The 23,796-nt window shown below is 39.8% G+C and overlaps 1 protein-coding gene across 1 annotated transcript in view; it reads right to left on the reverse strand.

The window, feature by feature from the left end:
• The window catches only part of LOC149786538 (uncharacterized), a 192,469-nt gene that overhangs the window by 129,081 nt on the left and 39,592 nt on the right, over positions 1-23,796 (reverse strand). The gene's annotated exons all lie outside the window — the stretch shown is intronic.

Here is a 23,796-nt window from a genome sequence, read left to right on the forward strand (position 1 = left end):
TTGTTAGGATTAAATACATGTACTTGGGTTTCATTTCTATGTACAGTATTACATGAGGGTGGTTTATCTATATCATACATTATTTTGATGTAGTGAGTTCGGTTCACCCTATGTTGCATGAGCCATGTGTTCATGATGGGAAAACAGATATACCTTGAGCATACAAGCCATGTATTGAAAAATAGCCTGTGTACATATAGCTTCACTGTTGAGTTAAATATTGCACTATGGAAACATCATCAGTGAGTGGTCCACTTTACAACATGACATCTTTAGCTGTAGATGAATGTGAGTTTGTTAAATGTTTATTTTCCTATTTGTATTATAGGATAGAATTGTTGTATTCTTATTTTTTTATCCTGTATTTTGGTTAGTTACAACTTGTGTCATATAATACAATGTTATTAGATTTACTACAGTCTGTTTCCTAGTTTACCTGTATGTAACACAAAAGAACCATTGCATTCACCTTAATGTCACTTGTATTAAGGGATGAGAGAATGTAATTTAAAGTCCTATAAGATTCTCGTCAGATACAGTTTCACTTATGAACCTGATCATGATTGTGCAGTGGTCCCCATAACATGATTTTTATAAGATAATTAACTCCATTTGCAGCACATACATAAGTACATGTTATACACGACCATGTCACATATATTACATGAAATTAGATGTTATACTTTCAGCTGTGTGATGTGTGAAAGGGGTTATGGATTGAAAGAGTGAAGGAGTGATAAAGCTATGCTGAATCTTCATGTTTGCATCGTACTGAATGTGTTGTTTTAGCCATTGGTGCTAATTTGGGTTGTGTTATACCCATTCTGCTGCTATTGGTGGTGATGTTGGCCAGGAAGAAGTGAAAGGTTATCACGTACTGAAGGACCAAGTCTTTGAGACCAAAAGGTCTACAGCGAACAGGAGGTTCAGTATCTGAGTGAAAACATATCATGTATCAGTATCTGAGTGAAAACATATCATATATCAGTATTGTTCTCAAAGAGAAACAAAAGGAGATCAACAACAGATATTAGAGCATGAGAGCTAGGATCAATGCGTTTCCTACAGCACCAATCACAGACCATTCTTCACCTGGCATCATTGATATTGGGTGTTGAAGCTCTCCTGGCCTAAATGATGCAACTGACAATTTGGTCTAAAAGTCTGTCCTGGTGGAGAGATCGCCTGAGTTGAGCAAAGTGTGAAGGTGGAGGGTTAGTGGGCTCTTGTGGAGGCATCCCCAGTGTTGCGACAGAAGATCCCTCATGACAGGAAGAGACCTGGATGAAGTGATCAACAAGTCTAGGAGATCAATGAACCATGAGTGCTGAGGTTATCAAAGGGGCTACGAGGATGATATGAGCAGTGGAAACTCTGACTTCTTGCAGAACTTGAGGAATCAGCTGAAAGGGTGGGAAGGCCTCAGCAAACAGCCAATCCCACTGGAAACAGAAAGCATCCACTGCCCATGGTACTTGATCCGTGACAGAGGAAATGTAAAATGGAAGTCTGTTGCTTAACCAATTTGCAAATAGATCCACCCTTAGTGAGAAAAGGGACTCTGTAACAGAGTGGTTAATAGTCCATTCTGTGAAGATGGCTCAAGCCAGTTCTGGACAGACTGTCTGCCAAAATGTTCTTCTTGCCCAGAATATGCCAAACTCTGAGAGTTATCTTTTCCTAGGTGGCCCAATGGAAGAGGTTCCTGACTTCCACATAATGAGAAGGGGCATGTGTACTTCCTTGACCTTGGAGATAGCTATGACGGACATGTTCTCAGAGAAGACCATGACCTTAGCTGCCAACCCTCACGAATTTTGTGTGAATTGCACGACTTTTTCAGTGATTCATGCCGCAAGCCAAAAATTCACGGATTTTCCAATCCTCAATTATTTTAAATCTTTAATAAAATAACCGATTTCCTGTTAAGTGCTAGTCATGATATTCACAGTTGCCGAAATGGTCCGGTACTGCTGGTCGCGATATTAGTAGATCTACAGCCATTAGTACAGTTGGCCCAGTTGCAAGCATTTTAGCCCATTTTAATCTGTATGTATAAGAATAGTTTTACAAATGCTTTTGAGAGAAACTGAGGCCTAACTGGAATTTTGATCCGCGCATGCGTCATCGACATTGATTTCAGTTACCATTCAGCATCGCATGTAAAATCTTGAAAATGTCTTCACCACCAAGGAAAAAGAAATGTATTACTCAAAAAGTGAAGCTTAATTTGGAATATATCAAAAATTGGCCGTGCATTCTGCCATTAAACATTGATATTCATCATGCTTTTTGCACTCAGTGTGCCATTGCAGAGACGATGTGATGAAGCATGTCGGTTGCAAAAAACACGCAGAAGTTGGGAAAATTGAGAATTCGCAGATTTCAGCTCTGGAATATTTTAAGCCATCGGCAAAAGACCTGCAGGCTACCAATGCTGAAGCATTATTTGTGAATTTTCTTGTCAAACACAATCTACCTTTATCAGCTGGAGACCATGCTAAACATTTGTTCTGACAAATGTTCCCAGACTCAAAAATCACTTCCAAATTTTCCTGTGGAAGAACCAAAAGTGCTGCAATTCCTGTGCATTCCTCACAGCAACAGGGACAGCGAAAGAGTATTTTCTCTAGTGAGGAAAAATTTGTCAGCAATTTTAGTCACCAAGATCAACCAGCAGGCAAGAAGTCTGAACTGTTTAAAAAACAAATTTACGAGCAAGCAGTTGAGGAAGTTCAAGTCTGCCACAGTATCATGCCTTGATAAATAAATATTTCTGCATATATGAAGTGTTTTAGTTTTATATTGCAAACTTGATATAGTGTAGTATTGACGGTCCAAGTGGATCGAGTTATTGTCAGTGTATTTTTCACTAATTCATGTCCAAATTCACTACTTTTTATCCCTATTTTCACTAATTGTGAGCCTGGAAGGTTGGCAGCTATGCATGACACATCAACCCCTTACTCTGTCAATGCACCCTTGCAAGGCAAGGTAGACAGCCTTCATTTCTAGGTTTTTGTGAAGGGATGATTCAGACGGGGTCCAATGACCTGGTAGAATTATGCCCTCCAGTCCTAAATCAGCATGCCCAACTAGAGTCTGAAACATCCGCAGATGGAAATGGGGTTTTGGTGCATGTATTGGGGTCTAATCAAGAATCTGTCCAGATTCATTCACCACTGCAAATGATGATGAAATGCTGATCTTAGAATAATCAGTGTTGATAGAGAACCTTTGTGAGGTTTACAATTTGTGAGGAGGAGGAACTGTAGAGGTCACATATGAAGACATCCTAATAAAACCAAGTTGGCAACAGTGTTCAAGGTTCCCAGAAGTTTTGCTTATAGCATCTCTGAGCCAGGATTTTATCTATCCAATCCAGTTCTGGTTTGTGAGGAAATTCATCCCTCATAAAGGAAGTCTTGCAACGGAGTGAGTTCTGATATTTCAAAATGGGCAAAAGGCCCAACTGAGTTACCATGGACCAAGAGCAGTACAAATCCTGATAAAGGGACTGTATTTGAACATTGTGGATTAGCCAATAATTGAAATACTGCAGAACTGGTATTTCCAGTAACCCAAGGTATCCTGCTACAATTCTCTTAACATCAATGAAAATTCTGGGTGCACAAGAAATTCTGAAAGGTAGGACCCAGAATTGAAAACGTCCTGGTCAAAGCAAAACTGGAGATATTAGTGGCAAGGAGGAAATTTGGGGATGTGTAGATAGGCATCCTGAAGGTTGATAGAGACTGCCCAATTGGAGGGTTAAAGTGCATTCCAGATTGAGGAAGTGGTCTCCATCTTGAAAGATTCTTCCAGAAGAAACTGATTTAAAGGGGAGAGGTCAATTATAATGTTAAGTATTACACTTTTTGGTGGGGACAAGGAAGATACTGGTCCAGGAATAGAAGACAAGTTACTGATCATTCAGGACAATTGTGTCTGCCTCTTTCTGTAAAAGGATGTGCACTTCCTCCCTCAGTTTCACCAGACTGGATTCGTGAAGAAAGATGTGGGTCCTGGATAGAGGAGGTAATTCCTGAAACTGGAGTCAGTACCCATTGCTCACTATTGAAAGGGCCTAACCATCATCTGTGATGCTTGACCAAGCCTTGGAAAAAAGGCTTAGGTGAGCTGTGATTGGAATGCTTGGGAAAGGAATGTGTGGCAGGAGAGGGCTCAAGTCCCTAGGGTTGTCCCCCACTCTCTCCTTTCGGAAAAGAAGGGGGCTGTGAAAACTGTCTCCATCCTTTCCAAGTTCATCAGGTACATATGTTTTTCAGTTTCTGGGAGACAAAGTGGAGGAGATCTATTTTGAGGCTGAATAGTGGACTGGGGCTGTGTCTGCTTGAAGAACTTGGCAGAAATCCCTTGAGGGTGATTCATATTGACACATTTCCTGGCCTATTGCGATCAAATATCTATGTTGATGATCCATCAAGTCTTGAGATGCCACAGTAGGAATGAGGCCTCCAAACACACTTGGCTTCAAGCGGAGCAGCCTAAGGAGGTCTTTACTGTGACTGAGTAGTACCTTCAAGGAGTCCAAAGCAACATCATGTCAGATTTGAAGTTCTGCCAACAAAGCCATAGAAACAGAAACTGCAATCCAAGATGTCCACAGCTTCCAACATGTGTTGAAGGGTGGCTGGGTTCAAGGAGGCTCCTCTCAGCATACTAAAGGAAGCATATGAGAAGAGATCAGCATGTGAAGATATGGTGACGACCAGTTCAACTTTCTGTTCCATTACGGAAAGGCATGCCCAGGCTCAACTTGGACACAGCATCATCAAGGACACTTTAAGCTGGAGAGCGTGTGGGTGTCACCAAGTCTCTAAGAGGTGAAGAGGGCATAGGAACACTCTGCACTAAGTCTTGTACTGCAACAATGTGAGTAGGGGCTGAAGGAGTGTCATGAGCTGGAGAGAGATGAACACATGTTAGTCCTAGTTGAAGTGACACTTCTAGTCTTCTAAATGGTTTCCACTCATGAGGTGATAGTGGAACACAATCTGCAGTATCGCCTTCTATTATGAGGGCAAGATCCAAGAGCCCAAGGGGGCATACATGGGATAATAGGAAGGGGAGGATACCTATCCCCTAGGCTAGTTTGTACCTGACAGAATACCAGTGTTTATAATGAGTGAAGAGGGTGTAAAAGTGAGAACTCATTCTGAATCCTATAGGCATATACCACAAGGTCAGAGTGTGATGATCAGAGGTTACAGGATTGTTAACTGATGTATCACTAAGGAAGGTGTGGTGCTGATCCCTCCCAGTGGGATGGTGTGAAACTACCTCTGACAGGGTGGTGGCAGTGCATCTCCACCTTGATAGAAGGCAGCGGCATGCAATGAGAATAGTGCATTTCCTCCTCCAAGGGAGTTAGTGACATAGTACCATATAGGTAATTTATCTTCTCCACAAGGGGAGGCAGCCACATGCCATAAAACAGCACAATTGTACTTCCAGTTCCGTTTTCTTTTCTTTCCTGGAGAAAATTCTGAATCTTCTGCTTTTCTTCTGCTTTTCTTAATAATATGATTAGAATTTGAATATTACAAAGATGAGATACAGTGATAGCGGCAACTGTTTGCGCAAATCCTCCAAAATGTGAAGCAGTGAAGTACTAAGAGGTGGACAGTACATCTCCTCCACAATGGAAGGCAGCAACACATTACACGATGCTACATGGTAGCTGTATCTCCTTAACAATTGGAGGTAGCGACATGCTGGTAGGGGTATTCTAGTCACAAAACCCCTTATGTAACAGATAACCTGGAAAATTCTGATGAAGAAGAAGAATGAAGTTTATTCTTTATCTTTAATCCCAAGACCATGAAGGAACTGAAACCGGAGATAAAAGGTTACTATCCAAACCTTTGGAAAAAAACAAACAGATAATGTAACACCATTAGAGATAAATAATTGCAGAGGCCAGGCCACAATTGTGGTTAAAACACACTGTTACAGGCAAATTTTCTCTGGTGAATTTGGCACACGTCTGATCACATCTACATCCTTGAAAATGACAAACTTTATGTGCTTGTTGTGCATATAACATACCAAGGACAATGCAAGGTGAATGAGGAACTGCATCTCAATGACAATTGTTTGCTCTAAGGGAGGATGTATACACATCAAACGGCACAGTTTTTGGGCATGAAAAGAAAGCTAAACAATAAAACAATAGCAAGCTAATCCTGCTATTAAAATATTTGCCAACCATATATATATATAAAGAGAGAGAGAGAGAGATACCGTGTCACTGAAGAAATGTAAACTTTGCCTTCTTCTATTAGGAAACCAAAAACCACTTTTCACACTCATCTTTCTTTCTATGTAAACTAAGTGACAATATTTTTATGGCTATTGAGATGAAACCTCGATCCAGCCATGCAAACATTGTCATATTGCCAAGTGAAATGTATTGCATGTTGCATTTGCAGGGGTTCAGATCATTTCCACGTTCACAGACACCTGTTTTAATAACTGATTAACTCCCTTTTTTCTCAAGTTATTATTTGATGATGAAAAGTTACCAACTTGTGTTTTGAAACTTGAAAACATATACATGTAAGTAATAATTTATTTTAACCATAGAATCAGTGAATGCACTTTCAAAAATATATTTTTTGAAGATTTTAACAGTCGTGTTTGAATTAGTTTCTTCCTAGAATCATTCTGAAACATAAGTGAACCTGCCAAGAGGTAATAATGGTGGGCATTACCGTGACTTGGAAGTACATTTTTCAATAAATTGTGTTTTTATAATTCACTCTGCAAGTAAATTAAGAAATATATACAATTCATAGAAAGCAAAGTTGAAATCTTATGCCACAAAAGATTACACCTAGAAAATAAACCTTTCCTAATTAGATCAGCAGCAGGGAAGTTCTACAGACCAGACGTTCCAGACCAAATAAAGCTTCCTACGAGAACTTTCTCCGTAGAAGCCTCAGATTTCAAAAATAAGCCTTCCCACGAAAATTAATTTGCGTAAATTCGTCACCGATTGCAATTTTTGTGTGCAAAATCAATGATTCTGGACAAGTAAAAAACGAAGATTTTAGGGGGGGGGAGGAAATTTATTCTGGTGTCTTTTTGCACAAAGGATTTGGCTGCAAGTCTCATGAATAAATTTGATCAAGACCGATTCGATATCTACTACGCGGATCGTGAAGATTAATCGTGATAAAACCATGCGGTGTTGCCTGGGCGCGGCTGAAGAAATTTTTGAATTTGTTTATGTCCATATCGCCGTTGCACCAAGTCTGATGAATATTTCTCAACGTGTGAGTATCAACGCCATTGAACACCGACAAGATATTGCAATTGTCCCTAATTACCTTTGGAATTTGCGTATATCGCTGCGTCACGTAAATAACATCGGTGTTCTTGTGTCGGCCACGTGAAAATATCCTAGCCGGATTAGTTTGCTTATCCAGCATAACATCATCGAATACGACAAGATTATTAACATCGCCATCTAAATTTTCCACAGATGGAGCTTCATTGATGTCTGTGATGAATTCGACTGTGCCTTCGTCGGTATTGTCGCTAAATTCCTTTAGCACTTGATAACAACGCTGATCATCAACGGACGGTGCAACCAAATACAACTTATCCCATTTTAGCCATCGCATTATCAAATTTAGCAACAACTGTGTCTTTCCAGATCCCGACGGGCCAATAATTATCATCCTTATCGAATTCGGTAACACCGCGTTGTGTTTCACCTGCTCGCGTTTCTTCGTGGCTGAAAAATCAATTACATTCATGTTACTAGAATACATGGATCTATATTGTGTTAAATGTCGCACGCGCACAGCTACGATAAATCCAACCGAAATCGTCACACGCAATAACAGGAACGCAATTGCAGGAGAATGCGAAGTTTGCAAGACACGCAAGTTCAGATTTGTAAAAAAAAAAATAGAAGAACCGGAGGAGACATTGCCACCTCCTTGAAAAATCTACCTGGGTTGCCCTGGGCGAAATATCCCGGAGAAAAGCATCTGCCAGGATACAATTACTGTGGACCCGGCACGAGGCTTGATATAAGACTCAACGATAATAATCAACCAAATCCCGGCGAGGATCCAGTAAACGCCATCGATAACGCGTGTTACTATCACGATCTTGCGTATCGCAGTGGGGATTTACAACAACGGCATCTCGCTGATGTCAGGCTAATTCATGCAATAGACGCGATTCCTGACAAAAGTTTCAAAGAAAAATTGGCAACCTGGTTGATAAAAGGCGCAATGAAAGGTAAATTAGTATTCGGTGCTGGTAAATAATAATGGAGCAAATATATTATTCTCCGCGAGGATTCTGGCGAGGAAAATCAGCAATAGCCAAACTCGCCAAGGCCGCTAAAGTAAAACAGTCCGTTGCTGAATCGTGGCTATCGAAACAGGCAGTCTGGCAAATATATCTCCCCCCGCCTAAGAAAATACCGTACGCGAGTTTCTCTGTCAGCGTCCCTAATGAAGTTCATCAGGCTGATCTTATGTTTCTTCCTCACGATACCGTCGATGGAGTCACATATAAATACGTGTTAACGGTTGTTAATATCGCTAGCAGATACAAGGAGGCTGAACCGTTATCGAATAAAACAGCAACGGAAATTTCAAAGGCATTTGAGAAAATTTACTCGCGATCTCCGCTGACCTGGCCGAAGCTTCTTCAGATTGATCCAGGACGAGAATTCCTCGGCGCGGTTACTACATTGATGAAGAAGAACAACGTGAAAATTCGACGTGGCATAGTTGGTGTTCATCGTAATCAAGCTATCGTCGAGAGATTCAATAAAACTCTCGCGGAAAGATTATTCGGATATCAGTACGCGCGAGAATTTATTCAAGATAATCGATCTCACGATTGGGTATCGAGGTTGCCTCATGTGATTAACGCGCTAAATAACGAAGTAACACGAATAATAGCAATGAAACCCGCAATTGCGATTACAAAACCGAATATACCCCTAAAGCGAGATTCTACAATTTCGCCTGTGCTAGGTAGTGTCACGGTCCGGTATTTATATAAAGAAGGCGAGGCTGAAGGAGGAAGAAAAAGAGCAACCGATCCAACCTGGAGCGTTACAACACATAAAATATCCGCCGTAACAAGATCATCGGGAAGACCAGCAATTTATTTCCTAGATTCGCTAGCGCCACAACGCGGATTTACCAAGGAGGAATTACAAATAATACCGAAAGATACTCAACTACCGCCAGCGTCATTAATGTGAAACCGAATTCTACCTAACTGAGATAATTTTCTTACTCTTGACACAGCTAAATACACTAAATTTGACCAGGAAATTCTATCATCGACAATCCAAACTTGGCCATCCACGGTTAATCCCTGCGATGAATGTATCGTTGTTGCATATCCTAGTTTCCATGGCGATCTTTCTGCGTTTATCGCGTCATTAACAAGATTAATATCAACAAGAATAATATCGTTCAGTACCAAGATCTTTTCCTCTCCGCAGGGTAAAGTAACACTGATATTTTGTTTCCTGGTATCAGCGGGCCTGTAACATAACGGCACCTGCAGCGTTGGAAATTTCTCGCAATGCAGCTTGAATAACATTTCCTGAATAACATCGCGAACAATTTTTCTGCTAGCAACGATCAAATGATCGGGACGCCACAAATTTAGAAAAATATCCATCGGAGTCTCGTCGATTATTCTTCTCATCACATCGCATTGAAACTTATTCGGTTGTAATCGAATTATTTTCTTAAATTCAGTCAGTAAAATATCATCGGATCTATAATCGGCGTCGATTTCCTCATAATAGTCAACGAAGTTTCTGAGCCATTCGTGAGGAGATTCACCATCAATCGGATCAGGCTGGCCATGATCTCTGCACATTATCACGGCGGTATTTTTCCCCTCCAGCCAGGTTAGGAACGATTTTAATACAACTAAATTTACTGTGCAAATTTCATCAAATATTATAATTCTGTTGATATATTTATTTCCCATGCGAGCCGAATCCCATAATCCACCGCTGTATTTGAAATAACTGTGATAAGTACCAGAATCAACGCCGCGTTGCCTTATTTCTCGCGCTAATCTGTGAGTTGGAGTCAACACTATCATATCAGATTTCGCAAATAAATTTATCGCTCTCGTTGTTTTACCGCTACCACCAGGACCATTCATGTAAACGAATTTACTACGTGAAATCGGGTCAAATGCAGATGCAGCCGTCGATATTTCCTCGCATTTATCTCGATGAAATTTATCGCAATCTTCGACATCAGCGTCCTCACAGTAATCTAGGATATCCTCGTTTTTTATCCTCCAAGTGCCCCAAGAGCCATCGGCGATTAAATTATCCAGCTTATACTGATATTTCTTATCGATATAAAACGAGTCCGTTGCGACCCTTACCGCGATATCAGAAAATTTATTTATCATCGACAGTAAATTTATACTCACATAAGCGAGCATCGATCTCAAATGCGTATACTGCGCTGATTCTCCGTCGAGATAGCTAATTACGGTACCCAACTTTACTCCGTCAATAATAATATTCTCTCTGTTGCAGAATATTCCTCGCGATACCGTATCGGCAATAATAAAGTCCATCTCGGCGTCGTTGATAAACAACCTAGCGTGTCGGTGTTTATGATCAACGGATCCTCCTTGAGTAAATTTGCCAATTATTTTTCTTCCGATATCTTTCGCGTTTTCACAATTCGTCGGCAACCACACTTCAGTTTGTTTCCTGTATGATATAATCGCCTCGCTAACCGTCAACGATACTAACATTGATGAATCCAGCATATACCTCAACAACACCGTAGGGACCCATCTGCGTTGAGATAAATGCCGACCAAACCAAATATAACAAATTTTATGTAAATTTTCAGCAAACTCGAATGAGGTAACATAAGCGAATCCGGTCATGACAAAATCGGGTAACGGTCCGTTAACTGCTACCCTTGTCATTTCGTTGGTGGGATGGCCAAATTTAGCAAAATAATCCGCACAATCGCCATATCCAAGGAAACTTCCAGGATAGCACGCGCTCATATCAACGGAAATCATGTCTTCGAAATAATACTTGGTATTCCACAATCCGCCATGGCCGTATTCGATACAACTAAGTTGAATATCAGTGAGAAATTCATTCCTTGTAGGTTTCCACGAATTTCTCTCTCTGGCAGCGTGAGCAGCAACAGACGGAACAGTAAAACAATTTGTCAGTAACTGATCGGGATTTGACGAATATTTCACCGCGATATTTTTCATAGATTCATGCAATTTTTCATCACGGTAAATATCTCCTCGCGGCAATATAAATTGATCATATCTTTCTTCGCTCGAAAATAACCAAACCGATATCGGATCAGATGCGGCTAATATTTTGATATATCTGAACATGGCATCGGAATTGTCTTTTGCGCCTTCCACGGGATAAAATTTAACAATCCGATTTCGCGGGAATATCATTACCGATTGCGACCACGCATGTGAATTATGATCAATAATTTCGATTGGAACTCCTCGAGATCTATACGGCGACGAATATAATATTTCTCCTGATAGCGTTTTCACCGTAATAGGAAATTTAAGTTTCTTGCTCAACACGGCAACATCGTCAATCGATGCGCCATCAACAACTGTCTTCGCCCATGAATTAATTTTATCCAACCTCAACTGAGTCAGACCAGATCCACGACGAGCGTTTTTCATATGCTCGATAACGCGCTCGGCAACGCAATTTATCATCGGTGATTCTTTCATCGCAGGTAGATTTTTCATGTCAGGATTATTATTTAGCCGATAAATTCCATAAACAACAGCGCTAGAAGGATATGCCCTGGCATAATAAGGACCATCAATTCCCAATAATAATCCCGGCTTCGAATTTTTATCAAGAACAACATTTTTCTTACTGCCACGTATTGGATCTCGTTTATCGCGAATAATCCAAGTGTCGTCAGGCATTTGTGCAATAAATTTTATCCCAAAGATAAATCGTTCTTCTTTGTGTTCGAATTTTATGTGCTCGATTATCTTCTTCGCTCGCTCCAGATTCATCGTAGCATCAACAGCGTTAGTTTTCCATGTCGACCAAGTGTGAACCGCTCCATCATCGAAGAATTCCTTCTTGGCGCGATCAACCTCAGGAATGATATATTCTGCCTCATCAAGATCAAATGCATCCATTATTATATTTTAGACAAATGTTTAAATTATATAATGCAATGCAAATGGATACCAATCGGATCAACAAAATCATGCGACAAATCCTGCAGAGGTGATTATTGTGGTGCTCATATATATGCGATTCGACGAGGCAGTAAAGGACCACAGCGGTGTTTAGTTTGCCAAGTTGGCACGCGAGGAAAGACTCGATTGTGTTTGTCCTGTGGAGGGAAAAATTATCGGGAATTGCTCAGATATTACAAAAAGAAATCTTCCTCGATAATAACATGCGAAGAAGATTATATTAATCGATTCAAGGCAAATTATGATTTAAACAAACAGAATATTGTATATGGAAATGAAATCGACGATTCCTGCAATGACAATCACGCACGAGTATAGATCTCATCCAACTATCGAGGGTTACGAAGCATCATCGGATGGTATTGTCAGAAATATCAAAACGAAGAATCAAGTCGGTAATGTTGATATCAATGGATATCTCAAATTTACCGTCAACAAAAATGATAAAAGAAGAGGCGCAAGGTACTTCAACCATAGATTCGTATACGAGTGCTATCACGGACCAATAAAAATTGGACTTGTCATCGATCACATCGACAGAAATAAAATCAATAATAAACTTTCCAATCTCAGAGCGGTCACTCCGAGTGAAAATTCAAGATCCGGCAATGCTGGTGGCATACGGCGACCAGCTAAGGCCGTCAAATCGATAAATCAAGAAACAAATGAAGAAATTATATTCACGTCGATGCATGCAGCTGCAAAATATTTTAGTATTAATAAAGCATCGGTGCGACGAGTGGCAGAAAAAATAATCAGCGGAACATTTTCCTATCGATTTGGCGAGTGGATTGAGTTTTCCTATATCCCAATAATATTCGACGAAGAATAATTGAATATTTACAAAATTAATATAATATGGACGAAGAAAATATAAATAACATCATCGAAGCTATCGATGACATGAGAAAGAAAAATATAAATCTCCCCTCGGAGTTGGACACGAATAAAATCCGGTCTGAATTCGAGACGATTGTTCAGGGGAAACTCGAATACAAATACACGCTACCGTCAGAATATAAATTAATAAAGAAAATCCAAATTGCGATGTATAAATCACTTGCGACAGTCAGTGATGATCAAATTGAGGATTTTGTTAAATTATCTACGCTAGTGGAAAAAGCTAGGTTGATTTTATCAGACGCATACGAGTCCAAAAAAATTACAAGTTCACGCGTCAGACAACTGAAAAAGCTGGTCGATGAAAAAGCGAAAATCGCAGACTCTTGAAGAAATTCCACAAAAAAAAACAAAAATTAAAAAAATCTTCCAATTTTGAAATTTTCCTTGGATTTTATTTATTTTTTTGGCCTGTTTTTCCCTGGCAGACAGAATCGAAAATTCTCACGATTTTACCAGCAGATTGATACTAAGCGTTTCCCCGCGGATATCAAGCAAATTTCCTTTCTGATCCGTCAGTTTGAAATTTATCTTCGACAATAATCGATTATGACATCGCAGATAAAACGGATTCACCGGCTCCTTTATTATCAAATAACCCGGAGAGGCGCTAGGCGAAAACGAATACAAGATAAAACCCTGCTGCGCCTGATCTGACTCTGACGAATCCACGTTGTAGCTACCTTCAACGACATCCGCGTGAAGATAAATCGCGATAACTTCCGTTATATTAACGATACCTGGCGAGATATGCCGCCCGCCTTTGGTCGGATCATTATCGTGTCTGAGAAACAGCGCTAATTGTTTTTTCTCTGCCCACGCGGCGTGTAATTTCGGAAATAACTCATCGATGGTATCAGTGACTGATTTTCTTAGTTTATCAACGTCATAACCGGGAAATTTGAAATTTGGTAATGTTTCCTCGGTTAATTTATGTAATTCCATGAATTTTTTCTTATTGCCCGAATTTTTGATCAATGTAAATTTGGTAATAGGAAGAATATAATCGCCGATTGATATATCGTCGATGATAGCCTTAATGAACATTCCGTGATAATATTCAAGATCGTTCGCAACTCGATTCAAGCGTCTCACATGCCTTGGGAGAAAATCACACCAGCCTGTTTTATTTAGGATACATTCATTGAAAAATGATCGAAAATAAGAAAGTAACAATTTATGTTCTATATTAAATTCATTGATGTTTTTTTTTATATAATCGCCGTCTATTGGGGTTATTATAATTTTATTATATTCACCAATATTAACTATCGCTGTATCCGAGGGTGGGATTTTGGGAAGAACCAACCATGAAACATTTTCCACCTTAAAATTAAAAGAAAACACAATACGACCAAGTTTATGTTGCTCCATGAGATCAAGAGCCTTATTGATTATATCAAAGCTAGCTGTAGGGTGTGATAGCGAAGCCTCGTCGGTGACAAAGTCGGATTTTTTTGGTTCTAATGTACTTGGTAAATCCAACGAGGTAAACCCGGGGGTTGTATCATCTGATGTTTCCACAGGCGGAATTTCGGGCCAACCTAATATGGTCCTAATCGATGATTGGTAAATATCAACGATATATGGCGATTTCACTTCTATCATCGATGACAGCGTTGGATCGTGCGCAGATATCTTTATTCCCGGAGTAGCATCGCCGGTTATATTTGATATTCTGGTGGTAAATTCCTTATCCAGCTGATCAATTTCGTAACTACCTGTTGGTATACCAACATATATCCAATCAGGGGTTCCATCGGCGCGTTTTTTGTTGGCAAAAACAAGCGAATTGTTTGACAATAATTTACCGAATGATGTCGATCTAACATTAGGCCAGCTGTTGTAGACACGCAATTGTGTTAACGCAATTTCTTTGACGCTAATTGGCGTTGGAAAGTTAATGCTAAATTCAGGTTTGGTTGAACTTAACGATATTAGTGTTGTTGTCGGCGGTGTCGTGTTTGTCACGATCTGGGCTAGTTCGGACATTATTAATATTCATTTGTTCAATCTCCGAGTAAATACCGATCATTGCCGAAAATTCTAGATCGGAGATAACGCCATCATTAAGACTCTCGGAAAGTAACGATGATAATTTCGAATACGCGTCGTTGACCTGGGATAGTTTATTCTTGTACAACGATAACTTTTCACTCGTGCACGAGGATATCTTTTTCGCTACGATATTGAGAACACCAGCGATTGTTGTTGTTGACGAGATTATTATCGTTGCAACGATCGGCGCGATTGTTGTTACCGCGGATAAAATTATTCCCGCACCGGCGACTACAGCGGATACTGCGTACACGGCGACGTCAATGATAACTAATCTACGCTGGTATTTCTTTATTTTTATCTGATACTCGTCGAGGAGTTTTTTTAACGAATCCTGCCATGATCGCGCCTGATTGTAACGGTAATCCGATGCGGTCATTTATTAGTTAGTTTATCCAATCAATTCTTGGTAAAGTCGGTTTTCCGTTTTAAACTGGTTGGGGTTTCTCTATCTCGGCAACTGCGACTGGCTTGGGTTGACCGATTACGGCAACTGCGACTGTTCGGGTTGACCGATTACGGCCCAAACCGATAAATATTCGAAAATTGCAAAATAATGCACTGGTCCCGTGATGGTTCTGCCTTCTGGTTCTAGTTTAAAAATTTCAATGTTATTTTCATCCATGGAAATAATGAAAAATCCAGGATAATGTTCATAAATTTCATGATGATCGGCCGTCACGTTAAATTTTGCTGACCCCGTAATAAGATATACTCGATATACACCCTGAATTGGCGCGGTAAAGCTAAAGGAATCATTCTCGGGTGTCCAGGTAATATTTTGTGTCCTCACCACAAATGGTACATTGCAGGGAAGATTTTTTGTTTCTACCTCCACTGGTATCGAAATACGCGCTAATTTTGGAATATCCAACGATGATATTTTTGTGTTGATTTCGTTAATTTTTGTAGTCACATTGAGAAGATCCGAGTTCAATTTTGATATTTCACCGAGGTAAACGAATCCGTCGACCTTTTGACGCGCTAATTCACGTACCGCGTTAATTTCATCGTTAATTTTAGTAATATCCTCGTCGATTTTTCTTGTTTTCTCGCTGAGATCGTTATGTGATGTTCTATCAGCTTTTTGAAATATTAATGCGCGTACCGCTTCAATATCTTTGTTGATTTGGGTAATATCCTCATTGATGGATTTTGTTTTCTCGGTAAGATCGTCGTGTAATGTTTTATCGACTTTTTCGTTTACGATTTGACGTACCGCGTTAATATCATCGTTGATGGATTTTGTTTTCTCGCTGAGATCGTTATGTGATGTTCTATCGGCTTTTTGAAATATTAATGCACGTGCCGCTTCAATATCTTTGTTGATTTGGGCGATATCTTCGTTTATTTTCTTTGTTTTCTCGCTGAGATCGTTATGTGATGTTCTATCGGCTTTTTGAAATATTAATGCGCGTGCCGATTCAATATCTTTGTTGATTTGTGCGATATCTTCGTTTATTTTCTTTGTTTTCTCGCTGAGATCGTCGATTGATGTTCTATCGGTTTTCTGACCCATCGCGGTATTTATTTTGGTAATTTCCTCGTTGATGGATTTTACTTTCTCACTGAGATCGTTATGTGATGTTCTATCGGCTTTTTGAAATATTAATGCACGTGCCGATTCAATATCTTTGTTGATTTGGGCGATATCTTCGTTTATTTTCTTTGTTTTCTCGCTGAGATCGCCGTGTGTAGTTGAGGAGGTATCGATGAATTTTTTTATATCCTCGTCGAGTTTTTTATTGAGATTTTTTGATGTATCGTCTAGTTTTTTAAGATCGTTAGTTAGCCTGGTAAATCTTTTTGTCACTCTATCCTGAAGATCGTCGTATAATGCTTTATCGACCTTTAGAAGCATCGCCGCTGATAATTCCCTGTCGGATTTTTCCACATCCGCGATATTGGCCTTTAGTGGCAATATCGCTAATAGATCAGTAATATCAGCTATAGATTTCAACACTAATTCTGATTGACGAGTAAATTGACTGATATGATCATTATATTCTTCTCGCTTGATTATATCAGCTATTTTGACATTGCTGGTGTGTAATCGCCCTTCGGTATTTTGAAAAACAGCAACTTCGCCAGGATCTATCTCTGACAGCGATAGAAGATTGTTAATATCACTCTTGGTTGCAAATTTTGATAGATCAACGTCAGTCACTTCTGCTTTTTCCTTCCTGTAGAGGGATCTACCGTAAATATCAACCATGATATTTATCTACGGCGTATTCAAATATAATTTTGTGATAAGGACCGGATGATTTTGAAATTGCGTCAAGAACATTAATTGACTCTGGGCCGCATATTGGTGGATCCGCTAATGTTTGTGTTGGAAGAGTCGAATACCAAATCGGAAGTTTCAACGAAGACACGTAGTTGATAAATTCTTTCGGTGGCGCTAATCCGTACGAGTCAAAGTAAATAACTTCGCGAGGATTAATCGCGTAGGCAACCCAATGCGTGCCAGGGCCGGTATTTTTATCGAGATTTATTATTCCTGTCTCGGTAGGGTTTGGTTTTTCTGGTAGTTGATCTCGCATAAATACGCCTCTGAAAAATTTTATTTTCTTTTTCTTTACTTCGTTGATTAAATCTAAATTTGAGGCTGGTAGACTCGACTTAGGCCGGATCCGTATGGGGGGCGTCTTAGATAAAGGCCGGATCCTTTTTGTTGTTTTTGCAACATTTTCGCGATTAGGGGAGAGAGGAGGGGAAATAATCCTCCGTTTTTTTTACCGTATCGTCCTCCTGTAACTTTTTCTAATATTTTTTTAGCCCCGAATCCACCCAAGGCCGATACTGCGCCTGTTATTAATGGAGCCAGTAAAGGAAGAAAAGGAAGAAATCCGCCTATTTTGACCATGTCTTTGATTGCGCCTATTGAGAGATTCACATGAACACCAGAATTCGCCGATTTGGCTCTGGTAAATCGTTCACGTTGACCTTTAGTTAGCGATAGTTTGTTAGGCCCACCATGAATTTGATCATTTTTCAAGGTTAATTTCAAACCGCTTCGCCTTGCTGTTGCTGTTTGGAGTTTTTTTATCTGACCCGGGGTCAGAGTTACGCTGACGTGTTCGTATGGCATATTAATAACCGCTTAATCTAAATTTAGAATTTGTCACATGTTCTCGACAGGAGCATCGATGACTCTCATTCTGCCGCTGATGCCTTCCAGGATCATTGTTCTATCGCTGAGGATTACCGCGATGGCTCTTGCTGCTCCGGCTGTGTTAATTCTGGCTTTGAAATGGATATCGACAACGGATTGTTTTACCAAATCGAGATGCTCCAGGGAAAAGTAATAGATAGGATAGCGAGTATTAAAATCCAACTGTGATATTTGCAATCCGGTATCGATATTTTGATCGCGACCCATGAAACTTAGCAAGCGATGATACGCGCGGGCAGTCGAATAGTTGTCAAAATCAATTGATATTTCCTCGGATGGTTCTTGCTGGCCGTTTATTCTCAGTGATACATTTGTTGCATCGAAATTATCAAATATCATGTGACTGCGATTTTGATTATATCTATCTGCGTTTTGGAGAACAACGAAGATGTGCCTAGGTGCCGAAACGCCTTGTTGTGACGCAATTCGCCAGGTAAATATTCCGTTGATATTAACATCGCAGGAGACGGTCATTGTTGTCAACCAGGACATGACGGATTTTCCGCCTTGATTCATGAATGATAATAATTTTTCTTCCTCGAGTATCGATGGAGTTATCACTGGCATCCACAAGGTAAATTTTTCAAGGACAACTTTACCAATATTAACATCATCCGCGCTTACTTCTCTCCAGATAGCTCTGTTATTGCCTTCGGTGTCTCGAATAAAAGTTATCGTGTGTTTTGCTCCATAAATAACTTTTCTGAAATGCCTGCAAAATCCAAAAATGTGAGATAACGGAATTGCACAGGAGAATCTTCGTTCATTACCAGTCAGCATAGCTTTCCGCGTGGCAAATCCGAGGTTGTAATCGACATTGGAGCCAACTATTATGTCCTCAAAGGCATCAACAACAGCAGGAGGAATATTGCGATTAACAGGTCGTCTTTTTTCATACAAGATAGAATCAGGAAAGTCGGAATTATCCTTGGCGAACATCATACCAGGACCGGCTGATCTGGTAAAATCATCCGAGTACCTGGCTAGGCCTATAATCGTCGTTGCTACATCAACGTTGTCCGTGATTGATTCGATCTCTCTTCCGTCAATCATGTAAGTGGCGCTCTTGAATAAAGCCATGATACCGTTGTTAACGAATCCGACTTGAAAATTTCTTTCATAATTGGTATCGTTTGTCCTAATAATTCTCCCAACAACCTCGATATATGCCTCAGATGGAAGAAAATATCTTGTTGTATCAAGAACTTGAATTTCCAAGCGATTATTCATATTCGGTGTCACTGCGTCGTACGAGAAATACTGGAAATCCCGCACGGATGTGTCTCTGCCTACAGGCTCGTCCATGTCGAACACTTCATTTGACACTTGTGCGAACATTTTATTATTAAGAATATCATCTAAAACGAAGACCGCTACCTGAAATGAAGCTTGTATTTGCAACTTTATTTGCTAGATTTGTCTTAGCAACTTCCTTTGCTAGATTTGTGTTAGCAACTTCATTTGCGAGATTTGTCTTAGCAACTTCCTGCGCTATATTTGTCTTAGCAACTTCCTGCGCTAGATCATTTATTTTTTTATTTGCCGCGTCGTTTATGACTTTACTGATTTCGGGTGGCATTTCTCTGGTGCTAGGTAATTTGACGGGTTGTTTTTTTCGCATTAAATTTAATATTTTACTTTTGACAGCATTGAAACCCTTACTGGCCAAATTACCGATACCAGAGATAGCAGTCTCGCCGATCTTTCCTATTGCTTTTAACCCGAGCTGTTTGATCACGGGTCCGATTTTAGGTATTATTCGCGTAAAAAGACTTCCAATGATATCGCCGAATCCATTGCCGTGTATATATTTGTACACGGGCAATCTAGAGTTTACTACGCGGACTTGTTTGGGTCTGCGCTGATGTTTGTGAACAATCATGTTATTTCAATTGTGTTGTTTTAATCGATGAGCTCATCGACGAGTTCCTTGTAAATGTGAGAATTAATGACACCACCACGGAATAATCGCTGACAAATATCTGAGGCTTCGTTGATTATTTCGCGAGAGTTATTTCCGGCTCGTTTTCCTCCGATTAATACCTCGAGGCGAGATACATCGTTGACAACACTGTCAGGGCAAACGGTATATCCACTTCCTGTTTTTGGTTTTGAAAATGACGATAACGCTTCCTCGAATTCCTCCTCTTCTTCTTCCGATTCTTTTATTTTTTCTAGAAATTTTTTGTAATCGGGATAATTAAGATCAACGTATCTTTTCCTTGCAGCAAAATACACAGCGGGAATCCATTCATCTTTGGTATATTCATCGATAAATCTTGGTTGCAAATATTTTCCTCTTTCATCGAAACCAAATTTGGCTATCTCAATTCGATTTCTCTCATCTCCCAATTCCTTGAGTCCCCTTTCAGTAAAATGATCTTCGGGCGCAGTTCCTGTAATTCTGGCTTTCGGTTCTGCGGAAAGAGATGCAGAAGATTCATCGATGGATTTTATTTGTGGTATTTTCTTTGGTTTCAAGGATTGTGGCTTCATCGGAGATTCAGGTTTTTCTTCCGCCCCCCGAGGTTGACTAATATTATACGTAAATCTATCCCGTGCCGATTCACGAAATCGATGAAAAATTTGGTCACCAGGAGATATTTTCTCTATATTAAGTTTAGCTCGGTATATATTCCTGAACCAAGCATCTCGCGATTTAATTTTTTTTAATCCGTCACTCGTTAAAAATTTCGATCTAAAACTAAAGGAATCCTCAGCAAATGCACCAAGTTCATCAATATTTTTGCCAGATAATTCGAATTGTTTTTCTATTGTTTTCCAACCATCATCGGTAAATTTATCTTTTATTACTTCCCGAGGTGTTCTACTGCTTTCCTCTTCTTCTTCTTCCTCTTCTTCTTGCTCTGGTTGTTCTTGAGGCAATTGTGCTTGTTTTTGCTGCAATTGTTCTCGCAGCGCTTGTGTTTGTGCCTGTACTTGTGCTTTTGTTCGTGCCTGCTGTATTTGTCCCTGTAGCTTTTGTGCTTGTGCTCGCACTCGTTCTTGTGCTTTTTCTTGACGCGTTTGTGCTTGTTCTTGACGAATTTGATCCAATCTATCCGGAACTAATCGAGTGTGTTCCTCAATGTCTCTCGTCATGGGAATAAGTCCGCGCTTCCTGAGTTCCTTATCTTTCTTTTCGTCGCCGTATGCAACCTGTTCGATTGCTCCAGTGACTGGACTCAACAACTTTGACGATATCTCGGTAATTCCATATTGCGCGTCCTCGTAATCGCGAACTTTTTTCTTAAATAATTGTTTTGCCGGGATGAGTTTCTTTACTGCCGCTAACTCTTCTCGCGCTAATCTAGCAGAATGAGGCTCTCCAACTCTACTAGCTTTCGGACTCATATTATTTTCAACTATATTGTTTTAATGCGAGGTAAAATTAGGATCAGCAGCCAAACTTTGCAAACTTCGTCGACGGAATAAATTTCCCCCCCCCTAAAATCTTTGTTTTTTACTTGTCCAGAATCATTGATTTTGCACACAAAAATTGCAATCGGTGACGAATTTACGCAAATTAATTTTCGTGGGAAGGCTTATTTTTGAAATCTGAGGCTTCTACGGAGAAAGTTCTCGTAGGAAGCTTTATTTGGTCTGGAACGTCTGGTCTGTAGAACTTCTTTTTGTTGATGCTGTTATGTGTTTTTCAGCACAAGATAGTATGCAGAAAAAAACAAGGAAAATGCCAGGAAGAACCACTGGCCCATGGTGTGCCATTGGCAAGTGTTCTCACATACCCACATTGGCAGAGCTCAAGACCAAACCCATACTGACAGAGGTCAGATGTCAGTGATATGTAAAGGTAAGTGACTTCCCAGACCACGAATTACCCAGTGCTCCATTTAAGGTCAGAAATATTTGGGACAATGCTAGATGCTGGTGGCTTCCAGAAGTGTTGTATCTGGTCATGGTTGTTTTCATACCTTGCTCTTATATCTGAACACACACACACATATATAAAGGCTTCCTTAAATCCCTGTATTTGCCAGCCATGACCACCAGTTCAAGGGTTTCACCTTGCACATTCTTTAAGCAACTAGACATTGGTCATAGGATATCCCAAATAAACATTGTTATATCAAAATGTCTATAATTTAATTATGTATAGTTTACAGATTGTTTCTCTCTCAACATTGGCTTTACAGTTAATATAACATAATAAAGAAAACCAACCTGAATGTTCAATTCAGTCTGATGAATAACTATTACATACAGGTGGTGCTCCAATTTAACAGACATCATACACTAGAGAATAACTTATGTTGATATGTTGTTCTGTATCATGTGCAAAGAATTAAAGGCCCCTTCCTTGCCACTGTGCTTCACAAAGTAAAACTTCTTCAACCTGGTGTTTTTAAATTTAAGTTTGATGGACTTTGCTTGCTTTGCTGATAATTTATTGCTTGCTGAATCACACTTAAAAAACAAATCACACCTGAAGACTATTCCAACAAATGTAAAAAATCATGCTTTGCATTTTACATCAGACTTAAACGAGATGTTGCCAATGTTCACAATCTTTCCAACAATCTTCAATACAAGTGGCTTAAACATTATCATTCGAGGCAGTGGTGTTATTAACTGTTGTTTTTCTGCATGCATCTAGTACTTCTTTGATTTACCTGATTATGACCTGTTTCAGTATGACCAGCTGGGTGTCTTGTTCAGTGAGAGACTGAATTTCTTCCTTCTTATGATCAGATACAGGTAATTTTGATAACACCATATGCACATGCATATCTATACCTTCAGATAAGGTGGGGCGTGTATCAGATAAGAATTTATGGGAGAGTGTGTCTGGTACGGGTATGTTCTTACCTTGGTAATGTTTTACCTCTAGGTCATAACGCTGCAGCGGCAAAAGCATGCATTGTAGTCATGGTGGGGCTGCATAGAGGGGCTTTTTCATTATAGAAACAAGTGGAAGGTGGTCAGTTTGAACGTGTACCTTTCTCGTGTATACATATTGATGGAACTGTTTGCATCCAAACAGTATAGCGAACATTTCTTTCTCTACCTGAGTATAATTAATTTCATTTCTAGTCAAGGATTTTGATGCATAAGCCATGGGCTTATCATCTTGCATTAGGGAGGCACCGAACCCATATTCTGACGCGTCAACTTGCAAAGTTAGTGGTTTTTAGGGTCAAAATAGGACAGAACAGGTCCCAGGCTTATAGTAATTATGTCTTTGATCTTTTGAAATGCATCTATTTGCCATGAAAACTCTTTGTCTTTTGCTAACAGTTGTCTTCATGGACTTTTGACCTCTGCCAAATTTGGACAAGTAGTTAACCATGCCAAGAATGGTATCTAACTCCGCACCATTATGAGGGGGTTCATATTCTCTGACTGCTGTTACTTTGGCAGGTTTGGGTTTAAGA

The sequence above is a fragment of the Sinohyriopsis cumingii genome, chromosome 12 (assembly GCF_028554795.1).
Source record: "Sinohyriopsis cumingii isolate HCF-2022 chromosome 12, ASM2855479v2, whole genome shotgun sequence".
Taxonomy (NCBI): Eukaryota; Metazoa; Mollusca; class Bivalvia; order Unionida; family Unionidae; genus Sinohyriopsis; species Sinohyriopsis cumingii.